The sequence below is a fragment of the Podarcis pityusensis genome, assembly GCF_964106645.2.
Source record: "Podarcis pityusensis genome assembly, chromosome: 4".
NCBI classification, from domain to species: domain Eukaryota; kingdom Metazoa; phylum Chordata; class Lepidosauria; order Squamata; family Lacertidae; genus Podarcis; species Podarcis pityusensis.
Genome location: NC_138027.1, coordinates 96,616,162 through 96,643,485, shown reverse-complemented (window position 1 = coordinate 96,643,485; position 27,324 = coordinate 96,616,162). Strand labels below are relative to the sequence as shown.

The following is a 27,324-nucleotide window of genomic DNA, read 5'->3' as shown; positions in this document are numbered from 1 at the left end:
TGTGTTGTAAGTTCAGTACTGGGGGAAATGGGGGGAATGGGTGAAAACTTATGGGAAGAGAAGGCAGGTGCAGGGACAGCAAACCCACAAGCACACATGGTGCTGCACTGCCATATTGGCAGAAAAGTTGGGATTCTCTTGCATTCTGCATTTTGGTCCCTTTTCCTGGTTGCAAAGCACCTCATCACAACTCTCTCCTGGCCAAACCATCTAGACACAACCTTATGTGACCTCATCATCTTTGCTATCTGTTATGTAGACATTTGGCATTAAACTGCATAGCTAGGGATTTCTAAGGCTCTGGGGAGGGTGGGAAAAAACCACACAAAGGAAAGGTGATCAATAAAAATCTAGAGTAGCTATGGAAAGATCTTATTAGCGTGTTCTGTTGGGAAATCACAGTCCTACTTGAGCTATTCCTAGAAGACCAAAGGGCAGCTCACAGAGATATTCTATGGCTATCATTTGCCCCATATTCCAGTGACGTTTGTCTCGTATTCAACAGAAACTGACAAATGAGGTATAGCTGCTGAGTTCCTATACATTTTTTGCCTTGTCAGAAAGAGTTGCTGCATAAACTGCTTCAGCTGAAGAGGTCAGGTCACTGGTTAACCATAGAAGGAGGGCAAGTATGAACAACCACTAACACCTGGAAACAATAAAACATGCAAGCTATTCTAGAAATCCATTCAGTGGTGAGGTAAGAGTTCCCAGTCCCTAGGATACGACCACTGGGACATAGTCTTCTGACTTGCTAGAAGACCTCAGAGGATATTAGAGGACATAAATGCTGTACATATTTTGTTCCTAGAAGAGCTGAACAATGTGCTCAGTGGCACACGCAGAGCTGCAGAGCTGGTCACCAAAATACTGCAGAGAGCAAGAGGCGAGCTCAATGATTCCCACTGGGACTGGTGGGGTGGAAAGCAGGAAGACCAACAGTAGGTGGAGGCAGAACCAATGACAGGCAGTCAGCTTATTCAAGTTATGTCCCCATCCTTCTCCCTGCTGAGTTCTACAGAAGAAGAAGAAGAGTTTGGATTTGATATCCCGCTTTATCACTACCCGAAGGAGTCTCAAAACGGCTACATTCTCCTTTCCCTTCCTCCCCCACAACAAACACTCTGTGAGGTGAGTGGGGCTGAGAGACTTCAGAGAAGCGTGACTAGCCCAAGGTCACCCAGCAGCTGCATGTGGAGGAGCGGGGAAGCGAACCCGGTTCACCAGATTACGAGACTACTGCTCTTAACCACTACACCACACTGGCTCTCTGAGACACTGAGACTTGATGTCAGGAGCGAGCCAGCAGTAAATCACACCAAGCAAGTTGGAGTTAACTATTTCTTAGCAAAAAAATTTTTAAAAAAACAATCAACACAGGAGTGTCAGGCCTAATGGGCACAGCAACTTTTCTCTGATAGGTGTTGCCCCCATGAAGCAGTTGCTGAGACTGAAGGTCCTCACCTCCCCACTGCTGCCTAAACCCCCTCCTCTCCAGGGTTTCCCCCAAGCATTCAGAGACTGTGACCATGCATCACCAACCTCTCCTCTGCCCTTTTTCTGCCTCTTCTGGCTCTGGGAGATCAGGGGGAGCTTATATCATCAGGAGGGGGAGTCACTCATGGCTCTTTACCAGCCTGACTCATCTCGACCTCTTGGGTTTCCACCCTCCACCCACCTGCTTCAGCCTCTGATTCTGGACTTCTCTCTGCCAGCTCACTAAGCCCTGTTATCTCTTGGCTTCTGACACCTCCTCTTCTTCCTCTGACTACTCATTGTTGTCCCACCACCATTCCCTGGGATCTGAGCCTTCTTCCCTGTGTGGTTCCCCAGCTGGTTCCTCCCACCATTCTTCTGCATCCAACCAATCCATGACACTTGAGGGGGAGGAAACTGGCAGCCAGTGTCACCCACTGGACTGGGTGCAGGAAGGGCTGGGTGCAGGTGAGGGCAGACTGAAGATGCTGGGGCAGAGACTCATTCACACTAACCTTCACTGGGAGAGTGCTAGCAAAGAAGGGAGGTGAATGGATAGTCTCTCTCTCTCTCTCTCTCTCTCTCTCTCCGCCCTCCAGCTGCTTTTCTCTGCAACACAACACAGGAACGGGCTGTGGGAGGTGACAGAAGAAAAATGCCATCAGGAAAAGGGTCTTGCTTTCCCCCCACTACCACTTCCCCCCTGAAAGTTATGCTCTTCCCTCAAACACTTTGCAGCTGTTCAGTGGCAGCCAGCAATCCCCATTCAATGGCCCTGCCAAAGCTCTCAGGTTTCTGCCAATTTGTGCTTCTACAAAAATGCATCCTCCGTCACTTTTTACCCAGTTCCCAGAATTGCTGTGTGCATTGTTGGAATGTGGGAAAGACATCAGCCATTAGAGATGATGCTCGAGGAATTCAGCCTTTGGAAATCCCAGTATGAAGTGGCCTATCAGCTCCTCTCAAACAAATGTGTCGATCGAAGCTTACGAGACCTACCGGCTCTCTTGCTTCATACATCTGCCAATCCAATCGTCAACTCAGAAAAGTAAATCAATCAAAATACATCTACCAGTGCATACAGTGGTACCTCGCAAGACGAATGCCTCGCAAGACAAAAAACTCGCTAGACAAAAGGGTTTTTTGTTTTTTGAGCTGCTTCGCAAGACGATTTTCCCTATGGGCTTGCTTCGCAAGACGGAAACGTCTTGCAAGTTTGTTTCCTTTTTCTTAACACCGTTAATACAGTTGCGACTTGACTTCGAGGAGCAACTCATAGAAGTGTGGTAGCCTTTTTTGAGGTTTTTTAAGACTTTGGTGATTTTTGAAGCTTTTCCAAAACTTTCCCGACAGCGTGCTTCGCAAGACGAAAAAAATCGCAAGACGACAAAACTCGCGGAACGAATTAATTTCGTCTTGCGAGGCACCACTGTATTTGGATAGAAGATATACTTTGAAGCACATATTTACAATGCTTGTTTTTGCGTGGGTGTTTAAGAAAGTTAAAGTTTACGAAAGGGACACGGGTGGCGCTGTGGTCAAAACCACAGAGCCTAGGGCCTGCCGATCGGAAAGTCGGCGGTTTGAATCCCCGTGATGGGGTGAGCTCCCGTTGTTCGGTCCCAGCTCCTGCCCACCTAGCACTTTGAAAGCACGTCAAAGTGCAGGTAGATAAATAGGTACCACTCCAGTGGGAAGGTAAACGGCTTTTCTGTGCACTGCTCTGGTTCTCCAGAAGTGGCTTAGTCATGCTGACCACATGACCCGGAAGCTGTCTGCAGACAAACACCGGCTCCCTCAACCTATAGAGTGAGATGAGCGCACAACCCCAGAGTCGTCCGTGACTGGACCTAATGGTCAGGAGTACCTAGTGGTCAGGGTTGGTTTTCTTTTTTGGACGGTGGAGGGGGTGTGTGGTGTGTCCCATCTGTGTAGTTGTGATGGGAATGCTCTGCCAGGGTGGGATGGGGACAGAAAAATTGGAGTCACAGTATAGACACAGGCTTACTACTTCAGTCCAAACTACACATTATATTAGGAGAGCCAGGAGTCCAGATGTTTTCTCCCTCTGAGCAATTTGGTTAGAAAAGCACTACAAGCAGGTATTTTACCCTTATCCTCTTCATTGTCTTAAAAAATCATCATAATCTATATATCCCTCTTCAAGCTAGTTGCATTAGAGAAGAAAACTGTACACAAACTATACAAGAGCTCCCATTGTAATCCCTAAGCAGCTAATAGGAGTGTGTGTGTGTGTGTGAAAGAAAGAAAAAGCTGATTTATTTTGGGACTGTGGCACAGGTGGGGGAAGCACCGACACCCGCAGCCACCAAGTCATTTCCCCTGATCAACTCCTTCCCACGACAGCATTTCATAAAACAAGAAAACAAAAGCCCACACTTGGAGATTTAATCAAATCTCCCAGTGTAGCATGTAGGTCGGCCATGAGAAGGAGGTCAAAGTGCACCAAGTGCATTAAGTTGCGCAAAGAAAAACACATTAAGCCATGCTACTTAGTCTTAATGTTTTCCCCCTCTCTTCCACCCTCCCCAAAAGCGATGGAAGCTTATTTGGAAATGAAGTGTAATTGTGTTCAGTTTTCACTGAACGGATTCCCTTCCAAATGTTGGCCATTTAAAGCTTTGAAACATGTGTCTCATCAGCCTGCGGCACATCTCAATGCCATAGATTCACTGATGGGCAAAGGGGTGCAAGTATAAATTCAATCCCTGCAATCCAGGGTTCAGGGACCTGTGGTCCAATTCCCAACTCCCACCAGCCCCAGCCAGCATGCCTAAAGGTGATGGAAGTTGGAATCATCCAACAGCACCTGGAGGATCACAGATTTCCCACCTCTGCTATGAACTGTGGACCAGAGAAGCCCAGCTCAGAATGCTATGACTTGTCTTTGATGTGCTAAAGTCAGAGAAGCACCATTAAGGCTTTTTAAAAAGGGGGGGGGGGAAGAATTGTGTCTGGACTCAAGAACCTGGTCAGCAGCTGCAGACATAAGAACATCTAACCGTAAATTATGGTCTCTGCTCTCAACATTATACTTGGTAGCATCCAAAGGACTTCACCATTTTCTTGATAGATGCACCATTTATTTAATTAACCGCTGCCTTTGACTGCGTAAACAGGAAGCTAAATAAAGAACCACGCAAGTAGTTTTTCATTCAACAGCTCCCCATCAAATGCTTCACAGCAAACCACACTTGAAAACGAGAGGAGTTCCAAAACCTGCATGTGATACAGTATTTTGACTGTTCTTTGAAGTGAAAAAAAAAATCTTCCAGGACATGCACAAGCTATGGGCACAAGTGGCTCACAAAGACTTGCATTTATTAAAGTGAAAGCTTCTATGCTCCCTAACCAAGTGAAACCTCCCAGACATGGAAGATTAGGCATGGAAGAATATGAGATCTTTAAGGATTTCAAAGCATTTCTGAACACTCAACGGTTACAAGCCTGAACGTTATCTAGCTTATTATTTATCACTAATGTGACTGCTTGGCTACCTTGATTTCATAAAACAAGAGAATTATCTCTTTACATTCATGTCACAACATGCCGTGCCTGAAGCACATTCGATCATCCCTTGTGTTGTGGCCATGAAATAAACAGTGCTGAAGTGTGTCAAAGTGAAGTAGTTTGACTATTGTGTAGAAGGAGAATCTCTTCTGATGGCGCCCTGAGAAACCACCACAATTAAAAGAGAGTCGAGACCCACTCAAAGTTGTCTTTTCTGATTAAAATTGGACTTGCTCGATCCCATCAAATTGGCTTTCTTCATTTCATTATCTGTATAAAATCAGTAATCTGGTTTCTAATTAATGGATTGATAAATCGAACTGAAATAAGTTTGCTGAGTTCCAGAACTTCATGTGCTCCAACTGTCTGCGTTGTTTGCTTGTTTCAACATCAGGAATAGACAGTATCTATTTTCTGGAATCTATGTCTGGTTGTCCCCATTTGGCCTTTTGGTGAGATATTGTGGAATGGTGTTTCAAAACATCCTTATAGTGTGCACGAAAGCACATGACATTCCCCCCCGGCCACCATGATTTTGGCCCTCTGTCTTAGAAATAATAATAATAATAATAATAATAATAATAATAATTATTATTATTATTATTATTATTATTTTCAAATATCTCCCAGGTGAGGATAGGAACAGATGGATCAGCCTGCTTCCAGTCCACATCAGTTTCACATGTGTCCATTCATAAACCTCTTCTAACCCGTTTCTGCATCAATCTGTGGATTTTAAAAGCCGCATGAAAATTTGTACCAAATTTTGGTGTACGTATCTCTGAAGGTATTTGCAGATGCACAGTGTTATGTTCTGGTTTTGTTTTTTCTAAGGAGATGGCTAATGCAAAATTCAGAGAAGTATGAAATCCGGAGGATCATTTCATTTTCACCTGCACATTATGACAACAGGTACAGATCTGGTCAGCTGGCATTAGAATTCACATACATTGATTTCCTCAGTTATCCCTAGGTGGGGTGTGGGAAAGTAGGGGTGATGCATATTTTTGACTAGTTCATGTGAAAGTAAATATGTGCACACAATGTCAATGCTAGGCTTCCTTTACATCATTCTACGCACACACACACCTATGCGAGTAGTTGCTCCATGTTTTTCAACTGCAGCTAAGTGGAACATTTGGGGCCAGTTTACACACACATCCGATTTGAGAAGGCATGCTGTTGCAGAGTTCCTTAAAACAGTGGGAAGAGTCTCGCAGGAAAGCACCCATGGTGTGACATTACGGACCCCCTTGCACACAATTTTCATCTTTAAAGCGTTGGAGGTATGCAATATTTTAGGTGCTTTCCTTGAGATCGTGAAGCAACTGCAAGATCAGTTACTGTTCAGCAAACACAAGTCCCTCTTTAGCATTTTTGCTTCCCCAAATTTTGGCAATTTGCCCAAGCCAAAACAGCCTTCAGAAAATAAAAATTACACCTTTAACTTGTAGCACCCCGGATTAAAAAAATGTTCCTACAGGTAAAAAAGAGAGAGAGAGAGAGAGAGAGAGAGAGAGAGAGAGAGAACAAGAACAAGAAAAAAGGCAGCGGTCTCAACCTGTTAATCAATGAAAACATTGATATAGTTATTAATTAAAACAAATCTGCTTTGTTACCAAGAAGCTCAATTCAGCTGGAACTCTGCACGTGCCCTGAGACTATGCATTTATTTTAGCTACACTCTGATCAAAGAACATGGTGCTAGTGTAAATGGTCAGAAGATGTCCAAGCTAAGTATCACTTACCTAGAGGAAACTCAAGTGAAGTATTCAGAGAAAGTTCTAGTGATTTGTGCCAAATAGCGGCTGCTGCTCAGGGGAATTTCCCCACCAGAACTGATGTGCATAATGGCACATGTAAGCGCCATCCTAATTAGCCCCTGGAAACTCTGTTGTATCCAGTGCAAGGAGACACCCTTATCCAGCATCAATTAATGCTTGGACAGCAGCAATGAGGCATCCTCCAGCATCTTCCACTAATCATTGGATCAAGTCTAAATTGGCATCTCCTGGGAAAGATCCCCACCTTTCCCTTCAAGGGACACCTCAGGCCAAAGACAGCTTGAGACTCCACAGCCACTTTCCAACGAAAATCATATTGCGATGTTTAATGATAGCTCACTACCTGTTCTCTTTGTCGTGCTGCATATTCCTGGATTGGACTAGATCAGGCATGTCCAACTGGTCGATTGCGGGTCCTCCCTTGTGGATCCTGTGATCCAGATAGAAAAGGGGGAAGAAGAAGAAGAAGAAGAAGAAGAAGAAGAAGAAGAAGAAGAAGAAGAAGAAGAAGAAGAAGAAGAAGAACAACAACAACAACAACAACAACAACTTTGGTCACAGTCTCTTGGGAGTTGGACATGCCTGGGCTACATGATCCTGTGGGTCCCTGCCAGCTCTTTATGAGTCTTTCTGTCCCCGCCCTGTCCTTTTTTGAGATTGTCCTTTTCTCTGAGATCTGACACCCTCCCAGAAGCCTGTCCCTTTAATGATGGGAATCTCTCAGTCCCCACAATGGTCCCCAAGGGCTGTGCATGTTTGTGGTTTGTGTATGCTTTGGCCAGAGCCACTTTCGTCCCAATCACTCTCCTGGCTGATATGCAGGCCCTGATCGAGGGAACATAGCACTCAGGCTTCAAAAAAACAAAACAAAACAAAAAAGCTCTTGCAAATATTCATACTAATATATAAAGGTAAAGGACCCCTGGACGGTTAAGTCCAGTCAAAGGCAACTATGGGGTTACGGTGCTCATCTTGCTTTCAGGCTGAGGGAGCCAGCGTTTTCCACAGACAGCTTTCTGGGTCGTGGCCAGCATGACTAAACTGCTTCAACAGAACACTGTGATGGAAACCAGAGTGCATGGAAACGCCATTTACCTTCCCGCTACAGCAATATCTATTTATCTACTTGTACTGGCGTGCTTTCAAATTGCTAGGTAGGCAGGAGCTGGGACAGAGCAATGGGAGCTCACCACATTTCACAGATTCAAACCGCCCATCTTCCGATCGGCAAGCCCAAGAGGCTCAGTGGTTTAGACCACAACACCACCCATATCCCTATGTACTAATACAGTGGTACCTCAGGTTAAGAACTTAATTTGTTCCGGAGGTCCATTCTTAACCTGAAACTATTCTTAACCTGAGGTACCACTTTAGCTAATGGGTCCTCCTGCTGCTGCCACACCACCGCAATGCAATTTCTGTTATCATCCTGAAGCAAAGTTCTTAACCCGAGGTACTATTTCTGGGTTAGCGGAGTCTGTAACCTGAAGCGTATGTAACCTGAAGTGTATGTAACCTGAGGTACCACTGTATATACCCATTAGCTTTCAGAACTGCAACCTGATTTTTGTCAGGAGCAGCTGGTACCCATTGAGGCAGATGGCTGGAGAGCAGGGCACAACGCAAGACACACATCTGCAACCCAGACACACACTTGATTCAGACATTCACAGTACTTCTCTTAACCACTTTATATACGGACAACAAATCACATATGTCTGTTGGCACTGTCCATTTCCCCCCTTTGCCACCGTGTGCATTAAAAACACACATGGCACAATGGGCACCATCAGAGTCGTTCCCACACCCCTGAAAGCTGAAGTTCTTATTAGCCCTCGCTTTTCCTACATCTGTCATGCCCCCTCCCACTTTATCATGCTACACACAGCTGCTGAAGTGTGGAAAAGAAAGGGAGCCAGAGAGAACGTGCATGCGAGCAGGGAGGTGATTTGCTGCTGTTGCCTAGCCACGCTGCACCTAGGGACTGGCTGGCTTTGCCTCAGGCTCCCGTCAGATGGACACTTGCAGACAAGCAGGTAAGACTACTATGGAGGCAGAATGGTACAGGCAGGATAAATATCACTGCTAAATTCTACCAAGGGCAAACGGCTTTCGGTACCTATAGAAACTGCTACTTCCCTCTACCTTCCATCATCCATAGATAGACTGTGTCACAAACATAATGTGAAGTGATGAGCTAATGAATCTCTTATGAGTTAAGTACTAAATTTGCAACTGTAGTCATCCACACTAACGTTCCACTCTACCCTCCAATAATAAAAATGTACCGTATTTTTCGCTCTATAGGACGCACCTTTTCCCCTCCAAAAATTAAGGGGAAATGTGTGTGCGTCCTATGGAGCAAATGCAGGCTCCTTGGCTTCAGCGATAGCAACGCGAAGCCTCCGAAGCGCAGAGGCAGCGCTCCCTCCGCACTCCGGAGGCTTCGTGTCGCTTTTGCTGAAGCCTGGAGAGCAAGAGGCGTCGGTGTGCACCGACCCCTCTCACTCTCCAGGCTTCAGGGAGAGCCCCCTGAAGCCTTCCAAGCGCAGCGCGAGTTCCCGCTGCGTTCTGGAGGCTTCAGGTTCCTTTCGCTGAAGCCAGGAGAGTCTTGCTCTCCCGGCTTCAGCAAAAGGAACCCGAAGCCTGAGGAGCGCAGCGGGAACTTGCGCCGTGCTCGGAAGGCTTCAGGGATAGCCACGCAGCCCCTCCAGCAGGGAGAGACTGCACACGGCTATGGCTTCTTTAGCTCCACGCAGCCTCTCCCAGCTGGAGGGGTTGCACAGCTAAAGAGGAAGCCAAAACAGTGAGCGGGATCCATCCCGCTCGCTGTCTTGGCTTGTGCCATAGCCGTGCACAACCCCTCCGGCAGGGAGAGGTTGCGCGCAGCCTGTATGCTGCTCTTTGGGGCTGGGGGGGAAATAAGATTTTTTTCTTGATTTCCCCCTCTAAAAACTAGGTGCGCCCTATGGTCTGGTGCGCCCTATGGAGCGAAAAATACAGTAGCTCTCATTTTGACAAAAATTAATTTAGAAGTTAGTTCACTTAGACAGACTACATTTGCCTTTTAAAAAAAAATGGTGTTTTTCAGGTTTCAGACATTTCTCTCCCTCTGTTCCAAAATGTTAAAAATTATATTTGCTTTTGTAGCTAGGCTTCTCTAAACACAAATTTAAGTAGTGCAATGAAAGTTGGTTTGAAACTCAAGTGCAACAAACCTCTTTCCTCCAAGATTTTATTTTATTTATTTATTTGCAATAAAGGAAGTATGGGATAATATTTGCTTGACACAAATCATCTAACTTCCCAGCAAACAAATCATTGGATGAATAAATAGTTCATCTAGAAGTGGCAAAACAGTCAAACATTTGTGTAAAGAGATTTTGTTGTTGTTGCTATGAAAATTCAATATTAATAGTGTTATGTGACTGCAGTCTAAAACAAAATATTCTAGTGTGGTGTATTTAAATACCTGAAATCAAAAATCTAAACTCCAAATTCAAGTATACTTTAGGATTGTGACTTGATCTTTCTTGGAATTTTGGTTTGTATGCAATTTTTCCAAATATATGCAGTTTCGCAAAGCGACATGCATTTTATGCATGTTAATATTTTATTTTCATTACCATGTGCACTTTTATACGCAGTTTACTACAGTATACAGTATATGTAGTATTTTTGGACGTGCTGCTTGACTGGAGGATATTGAAGGATAGCTGTGTTTCAGTTCACATATTGTTTTGGAAAACCCTAATTAGGTAGGCTTGCCATTAAACGTGCAGTGGATTAAATTCCACCACCACCTACCCTTAATTAAGAGTCACATCTTCGGATGAAGGGTAGTGTACAAATCTAATACAGTGGTGCCCCGGAAGACGAATGCCTCGCAAGACGAAAAACTCGCTAGACGAAAGGGTTTTGCGTTTTTTGAGTCGTTCCGCAAGACGAATTTCCCTATGGGCTTGCTTCGCAAGACGAAACGTCTTGCGAGTTCTTGCGAGTTTGTTTCCTTTTTCTTAAAGCCGCTAAGCCGTTAATAGCCGCTAAGCCGCTAATAGCCGTGCTTCGCAAGACGAAAAAACCGCAAGACGAAGAGACTCGCGGAACAGATTAATTTCGTCTTGCGAGGCACCAGTGTAAATCATCATCATCTTGTAAGCCTCAGATATGAACAAGACCATGAGCTCTTTCTCCTGCTTTTAGACTGGTTTGGGTTGCACCACAGAATCTGTTAACATTCAATTATGGATTGTTATTGTTTTTTTTTTTTTTAGGGGGACGAGTAATTTTAAATCCTTCATATCCACATTAGGAGGAAATGTACCTTGCAAGAAACAGTTGAAATGCAACAGGAATCGAGCTTCCTAATCACTCTGAAAGACAGCACGTGTGGCTTGTAACAGATGGAGCGTTCCTGGGGCGAGAACTCATTCTGCCCAGCGCAGGCCTTCACCCCAGAGATTGTTCAACCCTTGGTCTCTTTGTCCAAGCACAGGGAATGAAGCCACATCTGGCAGGTGTTGACTTTCACCTAGCATTGCTCAGTACGGCAGCAAATAACCTTCCAGGCAATGCCAAAGTACAAATGCACACAGCTAAGGCTCCCAAGGAAGGCAAATGCTTCTCTGGCACGAGTTCAGTACTAAAGTGAGTTTGATGATTGCAAAAGCCCTGCTACACAAGAAAAGTGGCGGGATTTTAAAGGGGCGGTGCTCCAGAGTAATGCAAATTCAGTATAGTTCATTTACTTTATTCATTTATAAAAGTTACTAGACACCCAGTAGTTATCGCTGTGTCTGTGTGTACCGTATTTTTCGTCCTATAGGGCGCACCGGCCCATAGGACGCACCTCGTTTTTTGGGGGGGGGAAATGAATTTTAAAAATTTATTCCCCCCCCACCGCGGCTGCCGCCCTAAGCCTTGCGCACACCTGCCCGAAGCACGGGGCACCCTCCGGAGGGCTCCGCGTGCTTCGGGCGACAGGCTGCCGCCCCAAGCCTCGCGCGCGCTCGGCGGGACCTCCTGCCGGGCGCGCAAGGCTTGCGGACACTCGCCGGGGCTGCAGGCTGCTGCCCGCAAGCCTTGTGAGCCCGCGGGAACTCCCGCCGGGCTTGCAAGGCTTGCGGATAGCTTCCTGAAGCCTGGAGAGCGAGCGGGGTCGGTGCGCACCGATGCCTCTCGCTCTCCAGGCTTCAGCGAAAGCCTGCATTCGCCCCATAGGACGCACACACATTTCCCCTTCATTTTTGGAGGGGAAAAAGTGCGTCCTATGGGGCGAAAAATACGGTATATTCACGCAGGTACACACAGGTGTGTGCATAAGTAACAAAAACATGAATCCTAAAAAGAGCATTAAGCAATTACAAAAAAGGGCCCAAGCCAGCAAAACCATTAAAATACAAGAACGTAAAATCACTTTTTTTTAAAGCATTCAGAAGCAGAGAATTCAAAGGTAAGGTTTTGTTTTGTTTGGTAAACATGGTTAGGATTGCATTGTGGCTCTGCTACGCTTTTCCAATAAGAAAGAGCCAGCGTAAACCAATGTGGAATCTAGACATGTATAAAAAAACGCTGTGAAAATGCTTTAGAAATATATATTGAATTTGCCATAAGCTCACGATCGCCATCTGGTGTCACATTTGTATAATGCACTTAAAACACACTTAAAACGTTTTATTTGCAACTGTGTAGCTGAGTCCCTTGTGGCTTCTATCACCTGTTGCTGGCATGCAAGCCCTTCTATACAGCTGATGCAAATCCATATACTTCAGCTGTATTCAATAGGGCAGATCTTGGCAACTTTCAGAGCATGAAGTCTTCAAGGCTGACCTGTGTCTGACCTCTTTAAACGAGATGTATTTTCTCTACATGTGAACCTGGGTAACCAACTGAGATCCGTGTTTGAAATGGGACATTTTCCAAATCTATGAAACTTCTGTCTTTCCAACAGGGTAACAATATTATAATGCATTTTTGCTTACTTATGCTTATGGTTGTTGTTTGTGAAAAATACACTGTTGTTTGTGAAAAATACGGTGCAAGTCACTCAGAGGCCTTGTGTACAAGTTGTCTAATAAATGATCATCATCAGTTACAGTGATTACAGCCCTACACTTTAAAATATGCCATAAATGCTTGGTTGTGTGCCTGCTGCTTACCAAGAGGTAGAAGAGGATGGGGGGCTGCTTGTGAGGTCAGTGCGGTGTGAGAGTGCCAGATTGGCTCAACAGTGTGTTTGCACTGTGCTGACCTTGTTGTGGTTCGAGGACCCAATCCCCGCTTGGTGGAATGAAGACACACGGACACATAATATAAGGTTAATGGGCAAGTAAAGGCCACAACTTTATTGATTACAGCAAGTGAAAAGGTATTGGCTTAGGCATTGGATCACGTCAGCTGACTCCACCCACTCGGAGAGGGGTGAGTCTAAAAGGGGGGTTTATTCACCAGTAGGTGGAGCCTGTTGATGCTAATCCAACTATAAGCTCTCCCCTGAAGTCACCGAGGGTCGTGCCATGGCCCCCCGCCACACAGGCATCGGATAGGATCCACGACCGCCGGATTCCTTTAACGGAATACCCAAAAATTGAAGGCGTAGGCGATGGCCACACCTAGCCCTTCCACACACCACAAACACATTCCAATGCCTAACCGCCACCCGAGCCCAAAAAGGCTCGCCGCCAATACGACGGAAAGTGAGGCCGCGTGGCTGGCGCAGCAGCAAGTTAAGCTGCAGTCCACGCCCCTTCAGCGCCGCCTGGTTGGGCGCTTGCCCGTGGGCGTGGTGTGCCAGCCAGGTGAGTGGGAGGCAGGGGGCTAACGCCCCCTGCTTGAGGCGGTGATCGGATTCCGCCCACAACCCCTCCCCTCTTGCAGTAGGAGAGTCTTTGTCGTCTCCCCCTCCTGGTAAGCAGAGGTCAGGTAAGCAGGGCTGCCCAACCATGTCATCTACTAATGCCCACTACTGTTGTGATGAGTTCAAAAGGCCCACTACAGATACCAGGGCAGGCTGTCATTATATGGGAACCTTCAGCAAAGTCCATTATAGTGGGGTATCTCCTATGTTGGTGACGCTCCTCCTTTGTGGACGAATCCCAGTGCGTTTCATCTGACTGTGGTGAGAACAACAGGCAGATGCAGAACTACTAGGAGCTGCCATTTTAATTCCATACGGTGTCTGTGATATAGCTTTCCAGGGCATTGTGGATAATGAAAATGGCAGAGCTAGCTGTCTGTTCGCTATCCTGCTGGGGACCTACAGTGGCCAGAAGGTGTTATGTGCTGATGCTGGGTCCAATTGGGTTTGGACTTTAGACCTGTTAGGAGTACAGTCTAAGATTAATTGATGAGGAACATACACGTGCAATCCAGTATTTAATTCACCACCACCTCCATTAAGGAATTTGCTGCTATCTCTGCCAATTAGCTCATACTGCAGGAAATACTACTTTTGTCTGGCCGTGCCATAGTGGCTAAATTATTTTGCAAGCAATTTAGGGCTCTCCATATTCAATCTACTAAGAGGTTTGGATTTCTGAGAGTTTTTACCCCACATCTCCAATCGTCAAGTTCAAAAACTTGATTGCAGATCCCACCTTCCATATCAAACTGCTCAAGGCAGATAAGGAAATAAAAGGATTGGCCCAGAACCTGAGTAAAATGCTGCAGTTTGACCGCTCACTGGGACAGAATATCGCCATCATGTTACACTTGTGCTGAAAAACTTCTAGTAAGTGCCAATGGTCTTTGCATACGTTTTGATTGTGAAATTGCTTCAAGATGTTCCATGGGGAGTAATAAACAAACACTTGAAAAAATAAATTCAACATTGGGCAATCCTGCAGTTTAAAAGCAAGTATTTGTGCTTTCAGTCATGACATCTGCATAGGGCGTTATTCGTCTTTTTAAATATAGACTTTTACTAACATCCTGCCTGCACTGCTAATTGGGATTTTGTAAATCTAAAAGTGCTACTTTCAAAATTACTAGTGATAATTTGAGTGGGATTTGCTTGCAGGGATTCGTTTTGTAAACTGCTTTGATCAATAGAAATTAGATTGTGCGCTGCTCTCATACAAAGCAACAATGAAGCATTAAATATCTGAGCGAAATCAAATAACGCTGCCTATGCAAAGGGCAAGAAGGGTACTTCAGCACAAGTTCAGTTTAAAATGAAGTGGTGCTCCTGTCACTTCCGTGGCGAAGCCGCCAGCCACTTAATAAGCCTGGGAAACATTCTGATGCTTTAAAAAATGCTCTTCTGTGCTTGCAATTTGTTTAAACAAATGTGAACCGCACCATTTCCTCTCCTTGTGGCTGAGCATGCATTTGTGCAGCCTGGTGCAAATGCTCTCTGCCTCTCAGCTGCAATGTGCACTTTCTCTTGAAAGCAATGCAAGGCAGATAGCCAGCATTTGCACACAGGTGAGGATGCTACATATTCACATGGCATTTCTTTCTGTGGAATACGCACTTGGATGCCCATCCCACCGAAGGTGATGCAGCGAGAATAGTCCATCCAAACTGCTGCCCTGGGTCCTTTAAACTGCAGGGGGTCAAACTCCTGGTATCTGACTTGGAGGCAGGGCTGGGTTTAGGTTTGATGAGGCCCTAAACTACTGAAGGTAATGGGCCCCCATATATATGTCCAGCTGTCCTTTGTCAACAACAAATTGTCACAGTTTTTTGTGTTGAATATATGCTATATGGTAATTTATGGACCTAATAGGTATCTAAAGCCATTTGCACACAACAAAATACAGTGGTACCTCAGGTTACAGACGCTTCAGGTTACAGATGCTTCAAGTTACAGACTCCACTAACCCAGAAATAGTACCTCAGGTTAAGAACTTTGCTTCAGGATGAGAACAGAAATAGCGCGGCGGCAGCGGGAGACCCCATTAGCTAAAGTCGTGCTTCAGGTTAAGAACAGTTTCACGTTAAGAACGAACCTCCAGAACGAATTAAGTTCTTAACCCGAGGTACCACTATAGGTCAAAGTAATTGATATAGAAATGTGCAAACCAGTGATATTTTAGGGAGCAGGCTAGCAGGTGGGGCCCATTACTTACTTCACAGAAGCCTACACAACACAAAACACTGTTGCTGTATGTAGGTTTTATTTTATTTTTTATCTTCTATTTTGGAAATGTACATCCAGTTTTGTTTCCTTCACATTTTGGGGGGGGCCCCAAGAGAGTGGGGCCCTAAGCTATAGCTCGTTTAGATTATACGTCAATCCGGCACTGCTTGGAGGTGTTTGTACAAGGAGGAACTCAAGAGATACCCAAAAATTGGGAGAGAGGAGACGAAGGGTTGTGCTTAGAGATGGGGCAGCCAATTACGTTTTACCATCTGCTTGTTCTTTTGCTTCGCTGGGGGCTGGTGTTCTATGACTTTTACATAGAACATCTTTTCTTAAAACTCCATATTGTTGTCTTACTAAACCTTAGATCCCGTTTCATAAAACTTTTTCGGTCCCTTCTCATTTTAACACCCCCGTTGCCTGGAAGCCACAAACTACGCTACCTTAAGAGGACTCAGGGAGACCCAGGGAAGCGAAAGGCTGGACTAACTCTAAATAACTTCTTCAAAGGGGAAGGTGGGTGGGTTGAACCGAGGGATGTGAGCTGGGAACTCCCTTCCATCTGATGGTGGGGGACTCTGTGCATAGCTGTCAACCGTCCCTTATTTGGCGGGAAACTCCCTTATCCCAGCGCTGTGTCCCGCTGTTCTCCCTTATTGATGATGTCCCTTAAATTTCCCAGGTTTCATGCTCGCCCAGCTCGGGAGGGAAGCAGCGGCTCGGGGTCCTCCGCCGCGAGAGAGAGAGCGCGCATGAGCTGCCGCGTCTCTGTCTCTCCCTTTTCCCCCTCAGGGACACGTGGTGAGGAGACGGGTGGCGGCAGGCAGGCAGGCAGCCCCTCTCTTGGGAGACTTCCGCCGCGCTGCCAGGGGAAGCCGGAGGCGGCAGCGGCGGCTGAGGAGGCGGCCTGAGGGAGGAGGGGATGGGGAGGGACACAGAAGGGCGGCGCTTCAGCGGCCGTGGCGGCACCACAACCGCCTCATGCCAGGCTCGCGGGCGGCGTGGGCGAGAGTCTCTCTCCCTCCCTCCCTCCCTCCCTCCCTCTCTCTCGGGCGGGGAAGGGCCGATGGAACTCCTCGCGCCAGGATGACGGCAGCCTCGACGTGCTGCTTAGCATACCCTCCAACCAGTGCAGCATCTTAATGTAGTGATTTCCCCCTCTGCATCCCTTTCATAACTCTATTTTTATAAATCATTTGTCCATCCATAGTTCAAATTTTTACTACAAGTTTTCTGTTAATGCTACCAATGTATGTAACTCTTTACAATAGCTTTTCAACTAAATTATAAACTTTCCCCATTCTTTATTAAAGAGGTCCTCTTCCTGGTTTCTAATTCTGCCTGTAAGTTTTGCCATCTTGATGTCGTTCATCAGTTTTGTCTGCCACTCTTTGGTGGGAGTTGTAGACCCTTAGGATCATCCAGTCCAGCCTCCTGCAAAACACAGTCAGTCGCAGCCAAAACAACATGGCTCCATCAGTGCCGAATTTCTGCATAAGCTAAGCAAAATCCCTTATTTTCGAGGCTGCTGGTCCCTTATTTTCAAATCTGTAAGTTGACAACTATGACTCTGTGTGTGTGTAAAGTGGTCATTGCAGCAGCACAGCATTATTACAACAGCTGTAAAAATAACAGCACCTGACCACTGAGGTAAAGTCCATGCTTAACTTCAGACATCATGCCACTGTAGTTGTACTATGATTCAGCAACAAAAAACACACACAAACCCCGGTAAACAAAACTACAAGAGGCTTTTAATTCTGTTTTTTATTTAAAAGCAGTTTGCAAATCAGTGGGGAAGAAACTGCAAAAGATTAATACTGCCTGACACATCCATAGGCAAGCAGACTCTCACACTAAGTCATGTGTGCACAGCAGTCCATTAAAAAAAAAAATCTAAACATGATTAACACAATATTAAAACCAACACCCACACAGATTCAGACTACAATCCTATGCAGTTACTTGAGAGTAAGGCCTATTTAACACATTAGGACTTACAACTGGGTAAACAAGGGCCCGTAACTTTCAGGCTGCAGCTATATTTATTTTGCATCCTGGATGCACAGGAAAATATTCCACTATTAAAATATTGACTCAGTAGACAAACATTTGCTTTCATATTCATAAGCTGTTTGCTCTGTGGAAACATTTACCTAAATGCATATGGATAAGTTAGACACAGCAGCGCCTTAAATCTCTTACAAGCAGTTTTAGAAACCAGCCCCACTGGAATCAATGGGGCTGCTCAAGTGTAAACGGTTTGAAGTTGAAGCATTAAAATGTTTATCCTAATGTGATTACTTTTGAAATAAACATACTTTTTGCTTTTGCAGGAAAGCCTGGGTTTATTAATACAATGCTCACATCGCTTTCTAAAGTATAATATTTGGGGGTATGGATGCGTTTGTAGAATATACAAATCACGCTCTACAACCAGAAAGCTATCACACCTTGCTAGGGGCTGTACCCCTTGCTTGAGCACTCACCAACCCCTCTGCCATTCCTCCACCAACCCCTAAAGCTTCCCCTTTTCACCCCATGCAATTACTAAGCTCACTTTTCACTTATTATTATTCCTCCCAGAAGATGTCAAGGCAATAAACAACTATTTTACTTTTAAAAGACAACTGAAGGCGGCCCTGCTTAGGGAGGTTTTTATTTTTTATTTTTTTAATAATTTTTATTAAAGTTTAAAACAACATAACACAAAAAAAGAACAGAAAAACTCACATAAAAATAATACAAAACTTAACAATAAAAACACAAAAACCAACAATTAAAAACAAACTCTCTTTTCCATTTCCAATTTTACGTAACTTTTTTTTTTTTTTTTTTAAATTTTTATTGGCTTTTCACCTTTTATAAAGACAAATACACACAAAAAAGACAGAGACAAAAACATGTATAGTTTCAGAAAATCCCACTTCCTTAACCTTGCTCCCAGACTTCCCCCCACCCCCCTTCATGCATCCCACTTCCCAAAATTGTGTCAGCAAATTGGTATTTCTCTTCTTCATCATCTTAAAATTTATAAATACAAATAAAATAAATTTTCCTAAGTTGGATTCAAATTCTCTTCCATTGATTTCCCAATTTGTCTTAAATAAAAATCATATTAACCAAACCCAAAAGTCTTGAGTGTTTTTAGAATTCTATTCTTCCCTCCCTCCCATCCCCGGTTTTCGTCCCTTCCCAATACATGTCCAAAATATCAGTTCTCAGCCTGGGTTCCTCACGTCCGAGGCTTTCAAGTCTCTTTCCGTCCCTCTCCGCCGGTCTTGTTGGTAATCCTTTATGTCCTTTATTTTCTAGACTTCCTCAAACCTCCCTCCTTTGTATTCCAGTCCACATTGTTTGTTCAGCAATTTCTTTTCCACTTTTTTTTTAACCCCAATCTTTAATTTAATAAAATGTTAAAATATATAACTTCATTTTTTTAAAAAACCTAGTCCTTGGTCTTAATATCATATAACTTTAAAGTTTTCCCTTTTAATATCAAATTTCCATAACTTTAACCTGTGCAGCTGGAAACCACTTGTTTTCAGTCCAACATCACTCTAACATTCCTTAATTTTGCAGTGTTTCTGAAGATAGTCTTTGAATTTCTTCCAGTCTTCCTCCATCGACTCTTCTCCCTGGTCATGGATTCTACCAGTCATTTCAGCCAGTTCCATATAGTCCATAAGTTTCATCTGCCATTCCTCCAGCGTGGGAAGTTCTTGTGTCTTCCAATACTTTGCGATAAGTATTCTTGCTGCTGTTGTTGCGTACATAAAGAAAGTTCTATCCTTTTTTAACACCATTTGGCTGACTATACCCAGGAGAAAGGCCTCTGGTTTCTTAGGGAAGGTATACTTAAATACCTTTTTTAATTCATTATATATCATTTCCCAGAAGACCTTAATCTTTGGGCACGTCCACCAAAGGTGAAAAAATGTACCTTCAATTTCTTTACATTTCCAGCATTTGTTATCGGGCAAGTGATAAATTTTCGCAAGCTTGACTGGGGTTATGTACCACCTGTATATCATTTTCATAATATTCTCTCTTAAAGCATTACATGCCGTAAATTTCATACCTGTGGTCCATAACTGTTCCCAGTCAGCAAACATAATGTTATGTCCTACGTCCTGTGCCCATTTAATCATAGCCGATTTTACCGTTTCATCTTGAGTATTCCATTTCAGCAGCAAGTTATACATTCTTGACAAATTCTTAGTATTGGGTTCTAACAATTCTGTTTCTAATTTTGATTTTTCCACCTGGAAGCCAATTTTCCTGTCCAATTTAAATGCCTCCATTATTTGATAATAATGAAGCCAGTCTCGCACTTTGTTTTTTAGTTTTTCAAAACTCTGCAATTTCAGTCTATCTCCGTCTTGTTCCAAAATTTCCCAATATTTCGGCCATTTGACCTCCATATTGACCCTTTTCAAAGCTTTCGCTTCCATTGGTGACAGCCACCTTGGAGTTTTATTTTCTAGCAAATCCTTATATCTTATCCAAACATTAAATAGCGCTTTCCTGACAATATGGTTTTTAAATGCTTTGTGTGCTTTGACCTTATCATACCATAAATATGCATGCCATCCAAATACATTATTGAAACCTTCCAAGTCCAAAATGTCAGTGTTTTCAAGAAGTAGCCATTCTTTCAACCAGCAGAAAGCTGCTGATTCATAATAAAGTTTGAAGTCTGGCAGGGCAAATCCACCTCTTTCCTTTGCATCTGTTAGTATTTTAAATTTTATTCTGGGTTTCTTGCCCTGCCAGACAAATTTAGAGATATCTTTCTGCCACCTCTTGAAACAGTCCATTTTGTCCACAATCTGCAAAGTTTGAAACAAAAACAACATTCTAGGCAATACATTCATTTTTATCGCAGCAATACGGCCTAGCAGTGAAAGCTTCAAATTTGACCAAATTTCTAAATCTTTTTTCACTTCTGACCAACATTTTTCATAGTTATCCTTAAATAAGTTCCCATTTTTTGCTGTCATGTTAATCCCCTGCTTAGGGAGGTTTTTAATGTCCGATGCTTTATTGTTTTTAATATTGTTTTAATATTAATTAATTTAATAGTGTTGTTTTAATATTCAGTTGGAAGCCACCCAGGGTGGCTGGAGAAACCCAGCCAGATGGGCAGAAAATTAATTAATTATTATTATTATATTTTCCAATCCCATTTCTCTTTCGCCTTCTGCCCAACCATGAAGCCACCATCCTCTCCTATTCTGTAAAGACTTCCATGCCTCTGCTTTTATCTTCACCCCCATTCTGCAGATGCTCTCTCTCTCTCTCTCTCGCTCTCTCTCTCTCTCTCTCTCTCTCATATTGTTATCACCCTCACCCCCTTTTCCCTCCCTCCTCCTCCCTCCTTTTATCAACTTTCTTTGACGCAGACCACCCCCATTTCCATGCTTGTCTCCTGTTCTGCAGCCCCCTTTGCAAGCATTCCCCATGATCATACACAATACTACATCTTTACGACGAGGAAGAGCAAGCCTGTAAGTTAGCTTGTTCAGTTAGAGGAGCATGAGCTCACTTGGAGGGCGCTATACATATATCATAGAATCATAGAATCATAGAGTTGGAAGAGACCACAAGGGCCATCGAGTCCAACCCCCTGCCAAGCAGGAAACACCATCAGAGCACTCCTGACATATGGTTGTCAAGCCTCTGCTTAAAGACCTCCAAAGAAGGAGACTCCACCACACTCCTTGGCAGCAAATTCCACTGTCGAACAGCTCTTACTGTCAGGAAGTTCTTCCTAATGTTTAGGTGGAATCTTCTTTCTTGTAGTTTGGATCCATTGCTCCGTGTCCGCTTCTCTGGAGCAGCACAAAACAACCTTTCTCCCTCCTCTATGTGACATCCTTTTATATATTTGAACATGGCTATCATATCACCCCTTAACCTCCTCTTCTCCAGGCTAAACATGCTCAGCTCTCTTAGCCGTTCCTCATAAGGCATCGTTTCCAGGCCTTTGACCATTTTGGTTGCCCTCCTCTGGACACGTTCCAGTTTGTCAGTGTCCTTCTTGAACATATATGGCTGCTTGCTTGTTAATAACATATCTGTCCTAAACCACATTGAATCTGGAACTTCATGTTGAAGGTATCGCATGCTGTTATGTAATTTACATAATTTTGCTACAGCAGGCAGCAAAACAAGTAACATCATTTTGGGCAGAGACTAACTGCAGCAGAATGGAAACAGTGTTGCATGCAACAAAATCCAGGTGGCACAGAAATGATGCTCTCCTACATCCCTATTTTTGATGCAATGCTACGTGGGGCTTCCAATTTGTTCCTCTTTCATAGAATCATAGAATCAAGAGATTTGTCGATTCCAACCCTGCACAATGCACGAGTTAGTCAAGTCACAACTAGAGAATGTCAGTCATATAACAGAACCGTAAACACTAAGCTACACAATAGTGTGACTAACTCTGATTTCTGTCCTCCACTTGAAAAGAACTGGGCTTTCTTTGAAAGAGCTAGAGTTGTGAATGACTTTCTGATGAGTTTTGATAAGCGGACACTGTTAAAAGTCAGGAATGTGGAAGCGTTAATAGTTTCTGGCAAAAGGAAATTTTGAATATTGCAGATAATTTTGTTCCTTCCCTCTTTGGGGTACACATTTCTCACACCCTCCTTCCCTGCAAGAAGAGGAGGGCGATTTGCCATATAGAGGAGAAGTAGAGATTGGGCTATGAAATATACTCAGAGTCGAGAGTGGATTTCATGCTCTTTATTCAGCTCATAGTGGTGAGCAGGAATGAAAGTCCCCCCAAAGTATCTGCTTTATATACATTATTTACACGATGGGCTGCATGTGATTGGCTAATTCCAGAATTCTCCTGTAGGCCAATCAGGTTGTGGATTCACTTCCATCTGGAGCTGGATTGGGTGGCTCCTATAGACCAATCATACTGCTGCATTGTTCTAGAACCAATCAGACTGCTGCATTTTGGATCCTATTGTTCTAGGACCAATCAGACTGCTGCATTTTGGATCCAATTCAACTCAGTACATAACAGGCTATTTAAGCCTGCTCCAGCCCAAACTCTTCCCACTGAGACACCAACCTTCTCCCCCTTTTGAAGCATAGACTCTGCTAGTTGAGGGAACTGAGGGAATTTTGGGGGTGACACCATTTGGCCTGTGTAACTTTTTTTTTGCCTACTTCCCACTGTTTTGGATGTTGTCTCTATCACTGGAGTAGTGTTTCATTTGAATTTGGCTAATTGGCCTTTGCTCCTGGTAGATGAATGGATTTTGGAGAACATCTGACCAATATTGGAGCCAGAGTGGTGTTTGGGCCTGCCAGGGTGAACTACGGGGCCTATGGGGCCACAGTGCGCATGTCAGGCCCATATACCCAAGGAGGCCACAGTGAGAGGGGAGGATTTTCATCGGGTCTTGCTGCATGATCACAGTGTGTGTCTGGCAGCTGGCTCAGGAGATGGGAGAGTCAAAATCCTCCTGTCAATTGACCTCATTGGTTTTGGTTAATTTGCCTCAATTATTCTGATTGGCAGATTGTATAGTTGTTATATTTTAATAACCTGTCACCCAGCTTTCTCGTCTCGAGTCTTCTTGGGTGTGTTGGCAAATGAATAATGCACTATACTTGTTGGTTGTACAATATATGTGGCAGTGTTGGATCAATTAATTAATATTTTTATTTATTTTATGTCTCGGGGTGTGTGTGTATGTCAATTAGGAGGAAGCCAATATCCTTTAGAAACAATTTTCAAGTGCCTCACCATGAGCATCTATCTACTATTTATATTCACTTCTTCTAGAGTTCCATGCTAATATCTCCTCTCCAGCAGAAATGTAAAATAAGGACTTGTGGATGCCTCAGGCTCCAGGAACTGAACAGAGTCACTGCTTCATCTTCATAAAAGATACCAGCAGCTCTTTTTCAGTCAGGTGCTCTCCTTCCCCCTCCCAAACGAAAGGCAAGAGTCTACATGTGATAACCTGGAAAGGCAGGTTTGGAATTGCTTCTGATCTTCTTCATTCTTCTTCTTCATTTACAGACTTAAGGCCAGCAAGTCCCGGACTTCCTAAACCTGCAGTGCCTTATTAAATTCCCTCACTTAGGCAAGAAGTTTTAAACGTGGTTCGTAACATTCAGAACTGACCTTTCTCTCTCTCATATTTTAGTATTCTAGATTATGAATACATTACATTTCTTTTAAATCAATGGGGTATGTTGTCACTTTTGTGTAGGGCAGTCTGTTCATACTTTTGCTTTCTTAAAGCACAGAAAGGAGTTCAAATTCAAAACGTTTGAAAAACGCATGCAGCAGCAACAACAAAATTCCAGTCCACTGCAGTCCTGATGAGACTAATTTAATATAATTAAATACATGTGTATTTAATTTAACTCTGCAATAGTTATTCTGATGTCAGTTGGATTACTTAAAAATAGTTCTGCTACTATAGTGCTGTTTGAGAAGCAATGATAGCAAGATATATGAGTTATGTTTGACTTACTTCTCATCATAATATATGCAAATCAGTGTTTGTATCCTTTCTGATCTTTGCTGGCATTTTGTACTAAATGAATGTATTCTGATTTTACTCGTGTTTGTTTAGTTCATTTAATTAGTCTTTGTGAAAATGAAAGCAGAACTGCAACACACTAACTTAGCAAACCCCCTGGAGTTCTATATTCATCAGTCATCCAATCCGTAATGTGCCCTTCTCCATGTGATTCATTATCAGCCAACTGCAGGCTACATAATTAACATGTATAATGCAGATTAAACAAATCCAGACATTTGCTTCACTGTTTGACGTGGTACTTTGTGATGTGTCAGCGCATGGCAATTAATTTTGTGACATTTTCATTTGTTTCATTGTCAGCCTTGTCACCTCAGTGGGTTATAAAAATTAAATGAAGTTGCCATCTGAATTTCATAAAGCAAAATTTGTGGATGGGACAAAAAAAGCACAACCTTTGGGTTTATGCCATTCAAATGGATTGAGTTCATTGAACTGCACATTGCCCTTGAATACTCCAGTCCTAGGCTGAAGCACGTTGGTTAAAATGCAGTTAGATAAATGTACAAAAGTTCCCAAAGCTCTGTATCAGTCTTCTGGCTGGCTGTCATATATGCTAGCATGACCAAGAAACACAACCCAGACGGGGCGATGCAAAGAGGAACGGGCTTGATTTAGTTACCATACCCTCCAATATTTCTCCAGTGAAAAATTGTTGTTGTTTAGTCGTTTAGTTGTGTCCGACTCTTCGTGACCACATGGACCAGAGCACGCCAGGCACTCCTGTCTTCCACTGCCTCCCGCAGTTTGGTCAAACACATGCTGGTAGCTTCAAGAACACTGTCCAACCATCTCGTCCTCTGTCGTCCCCTTCTCCTTGTACCCTCAATCTTTCCCAGCATCAGGGTCTTTTCCAGGGAGTCTTCTCTTCTCACGAAGTGGCCAAAGTATTGGAGCCTCAGCTTCAGGATCTGTCCTTCCAGCGAGCACTCAGGGCTGATTTCCTTCAGAATGGATAGGTTTGATCTTCTTGCAGTCTATGGGACTCTCAAGAGTCTCCTCCAGCACCATAATTCAAAAGCATCAATTCTTCGGCGATCAGCTTTCTTTATGGTCCAGCTCTCACTTCCATACATCACTACTGGGAAAACCATAGCTTTAACTATACAGACCTTTGTCGGCAAGGTGATGTCTCTGCTTTTTAAGATGCTGTCTAGGTTTGTCATTGTTTTTCTCCCAAGAAACAGGCGTCTTTTAATTTCGTGACTGCAGTCACCGTCTGCAGTGATCATGGAACCCAAGAAAGTAAAATCTCTCACTACCTCCATTTCCCCCCCTTCTATTTGCCAGGAGGTGATGGGACCAGTGGCCATGATCTTCGTTTTTTTGATGTTGAGCTTCAGACCATATTTTGCGCTCTCCTCTTTCACCCTCATTAAAAGGTTCTTTAATTCCTCCTCACTTTCTGCCATCAAGGTTGTGTCATTTGCATATCTGCCAGTGAAAATAGGGACATCCTATTCCACAACAACAACTTTATTATTTATATCTCATGCATCTGACTGGGCTGCTTCAGCCATTCCAGGCTGCTTCCAACATATGTGAAAACATAATAAAACATTAAACATTAAAAAACTTTCCTAGACAGGGCTGCCTTCAGATGTCTTCTAAAGGTTGTATAGTTACTTATCTCCTTAGCTCGGGGATCGCATAACTCACTCTCTGATGAAAACAGGGACGTCCTATGGAGAAATAAGACATTCTGGGATCAAATAAGAAACTGGGATGACTTCTGTAAATGTGGGACTGTCCCTGGAAAATAGGGACACTTTGAGGATCTGAGTTACAGGGGGACGGTTTAGCTCCCATCCTAGTTGTACTTTCACATGCACCCTTTACTTCCCCCCATGTAACTAAATATACTGTTTACCCTTCTTGAAGAGGGTCGGGAGAGAGGAATGAGATGCTATACTCATGCACAAAATTGTGATGGGGCAAAAGGACCTTCAAACAAGATGGCACAACTCTTGCTAAAAGTGGAGTGTAGGGTGACACAAGCGCTCAGCCTGATGATGGGGATTTTGCTGTTATATAGGGGTGAGTGAATCTGTCAATTTACCTTCGTTTCTCATTTTCCAGTCTTAAAGTCTCTACTCCACATTTCCACTTTGCAATTTACCCCCCACCCCCAAAAAGTCCACATCGTTTTAGTTTAATCTCTCCTAATATACTCATTGGCGCTGTGGGTTAAACCACAGAGCCTAGGACTTGTCGATCAGAAGGTCGGCGGTTCGAATCCGCACGACAGGGTGAGCTCCCGTTGCTCGGTCCCAGCTCCTGCCAACCTAGCAGTTCAAAAGCATGTCAAAGTGCAAGTAGATAAATAAGTACCACTCTGGCAGGAAGGTAAACTGCATTTCCGTGCTCTGGTTCGCTAGAAGCAGCTTAGTCATGCTGGCCACATGACCCGGAAGCTGTACGCTGGCTCCCTCGGCCAATAAAGCGAGATGAGCGCCGCAACCCCAGAGTCGGCCACGACTGGACCTAATGGTCCGGGGTCCCTTTACCTTTAGGGGTGAGTGAATCTGTCAATTTACCTTTGTTTCTCATTTTTCCAATCTTAAAGTCTCTACTCCACATTTTCACATCACTTTGTAATTTACCCCCCCCCAAAAAAGTCCTCATCATTTTAGTCTAATTTCTCCTAATATACTCATTTATGCATGTATGTTTGCCTGTTATTGCAAGCAATTTCCCCTTATAGAATGCACATTGCATATTATTTTTACTTATATTTTATGAACACTTCACGCTACTAGATGCATATTTGTAAACTTTCGCTGCCTGGCAAGCTGCATTGCAAAAGTCCAAGAAGGGCTAATGTCAAAGGGTTTGTGCATTGTTTCAAAAAGTCCAAATTAGATGG

General features: G+C 43.8%; 2 long non-coding RNA genes across 3 annotated transcripts in view; both read right to left on the bottom strand.

The window, feature by feature from the left end:
• Positions 1-27,324, bottom strand: part of LOC308475925 — a 120,075-nt gene that overhangs the window by 29,252 nt on the left and 63,499 nt on the right. Inside the window, exon 3 of one of the 2 annotated variants that reach the window (XR_013985542.1) lies at positions 22,957-26,140. The exons of the other annotated variant lie outside the window; for it this stretch is intronic. This is a non-coding gene — a long non-coding RNA (uncharacterized lncRNA). Of the gene's footprint in view, positions 1-22,956; positions 26,141-27,324 lie in introns of those variants that run through there. 2 annotated transcript variants of the gene reach the window in all.
• Positions 714-7,221, bottom strand: LOC308475987. Its single transcript, XR_013985614.1, has 3 exons — positions 7,135-7,221; positions 1,992-2,108; positions 714-1,015 (listed from the first exon to the last, which is right to left on the bottom strand). It is a non-coding gene; the product is annotated as an uncharacterized lncRNA (long non-coding RNA).